We start from the raw sequence: 8,124 nt of genomic DNA on the forward strand, positions 1-8,124 counted from the left end.
TAATGGTATTTTAATTTTTTTTTTTTTACAATTTTAATTTAATGTGACATTGACATTTCCATCACAATCGCATGAGACCAATGTTGTTAAACCCTGCAATAGCTTGAGACCAACTGTTTTATGTACACAGTGTTACTTATGCACAGGAATGTTTTTCTAAAGCATTCTATAGTAGACATTTTGATATAATTTGCCATTCTTTAAGATTTACACAACTGCTTAATGTTTTATACTAAAAAAAAAAAAAAAAGACACCATGTCCTACTGTGATCTTCGAAGGATTAGATGTTCTGGATTAGTGAAGGGGTATTTCTTTTTGTGGAAAGTTGCTAGAAAGTTTTGAACGTGTTGGAACGAGAACAGTGACAGAACAAGCTGTCAGGCATGAGTGTGTGAATTTATTAAAATAATGATACGTTATGGACCCTGGGCAGAAAAGTGCTAGAGTTAAAGACACAAAGGTGTGTTGTAGAGAATGTACTGAGTTATGCAGACATGTTGGTAAAGCTGTAAGTGGCAGTTGGTGGTTTTGCAAGAAACAGAATGTTTTTATCTATATTTGATACCTGGCCATGATAGAACTCATTTCTGCAGTGAAGTGTGATTTGAAGGGCTTTAGTCATATTCCTTGGTCAGACACATGTACAATGTCTGCATGACTAAACTAGGCCAAGTATTTAACAAGAACAAAGGGCCAACACATAAACGCAGACATGAAAATGTGAGCTTCAGTCCCACACACTCACTACAATTCACAGATTTCCACTTGTACAGAGTCTGTAGGTAGAAAATTCCAAGTTATGTTCTAAACTGCAGGGGTCTACACCTAAAGTTTAAGAGTCAAAGAACCAATAGATAAGAATACTTGTTTAGATTTCAGGCAAAAATAACAATGATCTAATGAAATAATATACTAATGCTCAAATATATACGATATGAAAGCTAAAAGTTTTAAAAGTGTGGACCTTTGTTATCCTGTGCACTATTCATTAAGGCAAACAGGGACAGAGCTGCTAAGGTGACATGGTCATTATTTTTTAATAAGGTGTGGCCATGAGTCAAGCTTCTCAAAATCTGGCCACAGATTAGATTACTTAACTTGTGGCAAATTATGAAATAACCACCATTATTTTGCTCATACAAAACACCCAATCAGTGTTGCCAAGTCTGTTCAGGGGATATTAACTAACGCATGTTCAAAAAGTCTGAAGAAGTCTCCAGATGAGGTCATACAGTAGGTGTCATGATGGTGATAAGTGAGTGGTCATTTGGACACAAAGCTGATCAGTGATCGGTCATTTGGACACAAGGGTGATCAGTGATCGGTCATTTGAACACAAAGGTGATCAGTGATTGGTCGTTTGGACACAAGGGTGATCAGTGATTGGCCGTTTGGACACAAGGGTGATCAGTGATTGGTCGTTTGGACACAAGGGTGATCAGTGATCAGTTCATGGGAACAATGGTGATCAGTGATTGGTCGTTTGCCCACAAGAGTGATCAGTGATTGATTCGTGGGAACAATGGCGATCAGCGATTAGTTATTCAGAAGCAAGGGTGATCACTGATTGGTTCATGAGATCAATGGCGATCAGCAATTGGTCGCTTAGACACAAGGGTGATCAGCAGTTGGTCACAAGGGTGATCAATCGGAACAATTGTTCATAGGAACAATGGTGATCAGTGATTGGTCGCTGGGAAACTATCAGGCAGTTGCTAATGTCTGCTCAAAATGTGGCTAGATTTGTTGCTAGGCATTTTTTTAAAAAATAATGTTGATATAAGGGTCTAAAATGTCACCAAAACTAGTGACAAACTCACTATGTTGGCAATTCTACACGCAATCTTCCGTAGACGCTGATACGACATTGACACTTTTTTGTTGTATCAAATTTTTACACATGCAAACCTTTAGTAAATCAAGGCCTTAACTGCTCTAAAATATATCTTAATTGCGTATAAATTCCTTTGTTTAAACCAGTCAGGACTGGAATCCCATAAACTGTTCTTTTGTTTCATTTCTCAGCCTTCGTCAAGGTCAGGTCTACTCCCACTGTGAGACGAAAGTCTCTGCATGTAGAAATAAAAGAAAGAAATTTCCAGAAATTCTCTGATCTAGTTTCCACTAAGTGAAGTTGTCTTTTCTTCGCTTCGGCTTGCTTTCATTCCATTGAATTCTTTACTTATTTACATCAAAGTTATTGCTTAGCCACAGAGATCCACTAGAGAATCACAGCTCATGCTGATTGAATCAGTTTTTAACAGTTTTGTATTGAACACTGTCACAAACTGGTTCATATTTTAGGTGTTAATAATAACCTACTGGGGAGAGAGGGTTAGCAATGATATGTAACAGAAATAATAAATACATTAATATAAATCTAAATTGTAGCATTAAAAAGGAGAAAATAATTGTAGGAGTCTGTAAACAGAGGTTGATATTCTAATTAATTGCATTACAATAACATTAATTGAATTATTGAGCACATATGAAATAGCTCAGAAGTACACACAAGAATGAGAAACGTGCCACTATTCAGAATTCAAAGTTTCTAAATCTGAATTTTTATACCTTTTTTTGCATTTGTAGATGAAGTAGATCAAATTGAACTTCTGTACAAGGTTTCACATTTGATTTGATAACAATGAGGTGTAGAAATTTTTGTCAAATTCGCATTAAAATGTACAAAACACTATGTCGTTGGCTCATTGGCTGAAATGGTGTTAATTGAATTTCTGCTCCTTTGCTTTTCCTAAGTGCCTGGATGTAGTGCTTTGAAAATTGGACAGTTCATTTGAAATTTGAAATGAATTGTGCCACCAAAAATTGAATTGGAATTTTCTGCATTTTCTGATTATTATTCAATTTAATTTGAAAATTTCAAGCCATTGAATGCAATATGGAGTACAATTTGATCCACTGATAAAACTTCACTACAAATTCAAATAAAGGCATACATTTACATACATTTACATTTACATTTATTCATTTAGCAGATGCTTTTATCCAAAGCATACAAATTCACAATTGCACAATTTTGGATTGCAGTGGCACGTTGCTCATTCCGTACCAGGCGAAAAATTAAGGGTTACAAAAAAAAAAAGATTCCAGATTAAATTCTCTCTTTTTTGTTGCTGTTGTTTTTTTAGGATGCAAGAAGACCTGACTCAGTTAAATTGATCTGTTTTTGTACACAAGTAGCCTACATGTCAGGAGAAAATGGCTGCTTCTTTGTTTGTTCGTGCAAAAAAAAATATGTATGAAGTGCCTAAAATGCAAACTAGATGGTTTTTCATTGGTGAAGAAGACACAACTCCTGTTGCAAAACTGTCGAAAATAAATAAATAAATAAATAAATAAATAAATAAATAAATAAATCTGATCAGGTTACCTTGACTGCAAATGAAATGGTGGGGAAATATTCACCTTTCACTGTTTTACCTGGGGCGTGTCTGCAGTTTGCTTCACTCAAGCCGAGTGTTCAGTTACAATGTACAGAACATTCTGTCAACAAGGCCTGTGAACTACAATGAACTATAGTGCCCCTCGCTGTCAATGTGTAACTTAATTAGCATGGCTGGAGTAGGTGAATGCACAACTGACAAATTGCAACACAGGTTTTAAATCCTTGTAATAAACTATAATAAACCATCACCAGTTATTATCATTCAGTTAATCTGAGCCGAGCTGTTATGCAATGGTAGGTTGATTCTCTGCAGCTGTTGCTTTGGACGGCAGCCAGTGTCAACTTTGCAGAAAACGGGAGAAGCAGGCGGCCTTTGTCTGCCTTTTTGAGAAAATTCATAGTGCACAACAAATTGGCTAATTTATAGCCATGGGATATGTGTGGAGGTCTTTCAGCCTCTCGCTGTGTTTGGGGAAGTCTGAGTCCAGAGGATGCTGGGCGATCAGAATGGCGTAGCATGGGGAGATCAGAGATCAAGTAGCAGGAACATATATAGGCCTTAAAAAAACAACAACATTTCAACAGATTGAGAACACACGTGTTTACGTGATCAATCAGAAAAATACTGAACCTGCTGTCGAAATTGACATATTTGGATTGTTCAGCCTTTGAGACTTGAAAAGCATTCAATAAAAGGCTTTATACCACACGTAACAAAGACAAATTTAAAACAAATGAACGAATTCAAAAAGACTGGAAGTGTCGTGGACCAACCGAGAAGTGGACGTCCAGGAACATCCACTGACAAATGCATACACCAATGCTGGCAAACATAGTCCCCTATGTACAGTATGAAGACTTTTGTACTAAGTGACAAGCTTGTTTTCAGACCTTACACAGCATTAAACGTAACTCCAAACAGATAAACAGCACGATGTGTCATTATATAATTAATAAACAATGTAATCGGAGAATAAAACAAGTCAGGACATGCTTTTATAAGTAAATAATCCACTTCACAGTCGTAACAGTGACTCCGCTCTGTGTCATGCCATATCACGACACTCTGTTGTTGATTATTTTCCTGTAGCAGCATGGTCCCCGAGTGTTTTATTCCTTACTGATTACATCGTGCTTACATCCATTCAGTTGGATCCACAGTAAACTGGGCTGACATTAACTAAAGCTAATCACATAATTAAACTATAATAGAGCTATCATATGTGGTGGTCTTCAATCACACCTGCAATGCAAAGTCAGTCGAAATATTTAGCATTTTTATTTTAGGACGAAATAAAATTTCGGCAAGTTTTGTTCCAAAAAATGGCCGAAAACGTCAGTGTTTTGTTGCATTACTCCATTATACGTTTTGGATAGCTAAATGCAGATGTTTATGGATTTTTGTTATTGTGCTGGCCTTTTTTTCTTAGCACCGCACGATTTTATGATCTGATGCCTCGCCATTACCCTTATGACACTGTTTTAAGTTTTAACTGCTGTTTTAACTGCTTTTAACTTCTCAGTTCTCAGCCACCATTTCAACATTACTGATGGATTACTTTTTAAATACATATCTATAAGGTTGAATTTGTATTCAATATTCATTATCGAGCTCATATCGTATTTTCAGGTCAGTGTACTCGGCTGTACTGATACATTATTGGAGTAGATAAGAACAACAGCTACGACCGCTATGAGCAAAGGTTTGCTTTTCCACAGCAACACCACCTAAAACACTCCCAGACCCCCCCGCAATCTCCCCTCCATCTCTTACAGGTGAGGAGTAATTCCCCTTCTCGTTTCACAGTGAGTGTTCTTATAGCACTTATATAACTTTCTCGTATTCAGAGAGCTGTGTTTCCTGTACAGGAGCAGTGTTTGGGGATTTTAAACAGCTAAGCAGAGACATAATTAGGCCACACACATTTACAGCGTCTGGGATTGTATTTGAAAGGTGCTGTTTGCTCCACGGTGACGGTGAGTGTAAATAAAGCACAAGTCCTTCTTTCTAAACATAACTGCATAATAAACTTTATGGTTATTTCAAGGTTAAACTACACCAGAGTAGTTCAGTTTCCTGCCCCCTTTGCGTACACTGTTGTTCTAATTGCCAAGTGTCAGCAATTTTCACTTTGCTTTCATAGCAAACATAGTTTCATAGAACTACTGCATAGTGTATACATATAACATAGATTCCTTCATATTATACCTTTCTCGACAATTTCCTGTTATGTTCGATCTGTAAAACCTCAAAAACAGAGGTGTCGTACAGAGAAAATGAACCATTCTCATATTCATATCACAGGTTTTCCCATTCCATCTTTCAAACTCATGTTTTTTGGTTAGTAGACTGCTTTAAGGCTGCTTGCAGTGAATTGACCATGACTTCACATGCTCCTTTCTGAGAAGGCTCAGTGTTGCACTTCTGCGAAGGAGTCACTAAACTCATACAGCCTCATCTAATTAGAGCAAACGGTGGGGGTGTGTGGGAGACTCCAAAGGTCATTACAATGCAGCCTGTGTTGCATGAACGGGCTTGTTACAGTTTTTTTTTTTCTTTTTCTGGGAAAATCGAAAGTATATCAGAAGCTAGAAATCACAAAATCACAAAACATGTGATACAGAGATTTTATGATACATACAGTCCCCTCCAAAAGTATTGGATCAGCAAGGCCAGGTTGTTGTTTTTTTTTGTGCTATACACTGAACACATTTTGGTTTGAGATCAAAAGATGAATATGAAATAATAGATCCTAATTTCAGCTTTCGTTTCCTGATATTGACATCTAGACGTGTTAAACAACATAGAACTTGGTACCTTTTGTATCAGACCACCCAATTTTTAGGTGTGCAAAAGGATAGATAAGTTATTTTCCTTGTCCTACCTGTTCCAAGTCTGGCTGTTAGTACACCATTGGTTTCTTTCTTTTTTAGGACATTCCAAATTGTTGTATTGGCTATGCCCGATGTTTGTGCAGTGCCTCTGATTGATTTTCCTTTTTTTCTCAGCTTAAAAATGCTTGCTTTTCACCCTTAGACAGCACTCTGGTCTTTTCGTTGGTGCATGTTGATAGGGAACGTTTTTGGGAGGTAATAATTCTTTCGTTCATTCATCTTCTAAGTGCTTTATCCTGGGCAGGGTTGTGGTGGATCCGGCGTGTATCACAAAACTACTACTCATAACATGTCATCATAATATCATAAACACCATGAAATAAATTGCAAAATGCTTTTAATTCCCATTCACAATTTAAAAACCACAATGGCAACTCAAAATATTCATAAAAGAAATTACAGCTTGAAATTACCATTGAAATAAACCATGACATGGCATGCCTTTATGTGAAAATAATCCATGACAGGGGTGGTATGATATAACCTGATGCGAAACGTGGACCCCAAAGTGGATTATTTTCCTATAACAGCATGTCCTGAAGGGTGTTCAGAGGTGTTTAACAGAGTGATTTGCCAACATTTTCAATTTTTACCTTAATAGTGAATGACACATCATGCTGTTTAAACATATATTTTTTACAATGTCCACGAGACAAGTTTGTTCCAGAAATAAACAGTTGTTATCTCACCGGATTCTCTCCTTATTACATTATTAGGACAATAACTGCAGCTTGTCAAACTGAAAGCGTATAGTCCTGAACACCTGAAGACCGTTCCATGTTGGAAAACTTAGTGACAGTTAAATTCTGACACTGGAGACTCCTTCCATTAATGTTAATTAAACATCTCTTTCAGAAAACTTCACTATATCAACTATTGTATGTTTTTCTTTGTTAAACGCAACAGTTATTTTTTCACCCGTTAATTATTAGCCTTAGATCGTCCACCGTAGAAATCCCTGTGAGTGAGCTGTTATTATAGAAAGATCTTTTTGCTGTCAAAGCTGCTCTTATAGAAACTTAATCAACGCCTTCTGACCAATTAGATTTGAGAATCCATCAGTGCTGTGATAGAACAAATTTTATAACACTTCTGGAGAAGTCATAGAAAAGTGCAAAGTAATCATCAGAATCACGTTTTATCGGCCAAGTACGCTAGAGTATAGAGTTAACTTGGTTGGTATGCTCTTGTTGTGCTTATAGACATTACACAATGCAACAAGATAACAGGGACAGGGACATAGACAACTCTGGGAACATAACACAACTTAGCTAAGAATGGAAGTGAATGCTATATACAGTTATTGCACAGAGGAGGTTGTTGCACATATTAATGTTGCACAGGAAAGTTACTACAACTTGAATACAACACAATGCTGTCAGTGACGCTGTCATTAAATGTTCATAAGTCAGATTGCATGTGGAAAGACGCTTTTCTGAAGCATATCTGATTTCGACACACAAACCTGAAGCACCTGCTGGAGGGAAGAAGTTCAAATATGTGGTGGCCTGTGTGTGAGGGGTCAGCGGTTATGTTTCTGGCTCCAGAGAACAGATTTTTGAGGGAGGGCAGGTTTCTTCCTGTGAGCTTTTTAGCTCTATCACACTGAGTTCTATCACACTTTGAACAACCAAACTATTCACATGCACTTATAATAATAATAATAATTATAATAATAATAATAATAATAATAATAATAATAATAATAAAAAGACATTCTAAAGCTTTTGTGTTTGTAAATTTTATGCATGTCTGGTACAAGTGTGCATCTGATCTGACTGCTGTTGTATATTTGCAGTTTGACCTGCTACTCATAAAGTCC

Source organism: Ictalurus furcatus, chromosome 28 (genome assembly GCF_023375685.1).
Source record: "Ictalurus furcatus strain D&B chromosome 28, Billie_1.0, whole genome shotgun sequence".
NCBI lineage: Eukaryota > Metazoa > Chordata > Actinopteri > Siluriformes > Ictaluridae > Ictalurus > Ictalurus furcatus.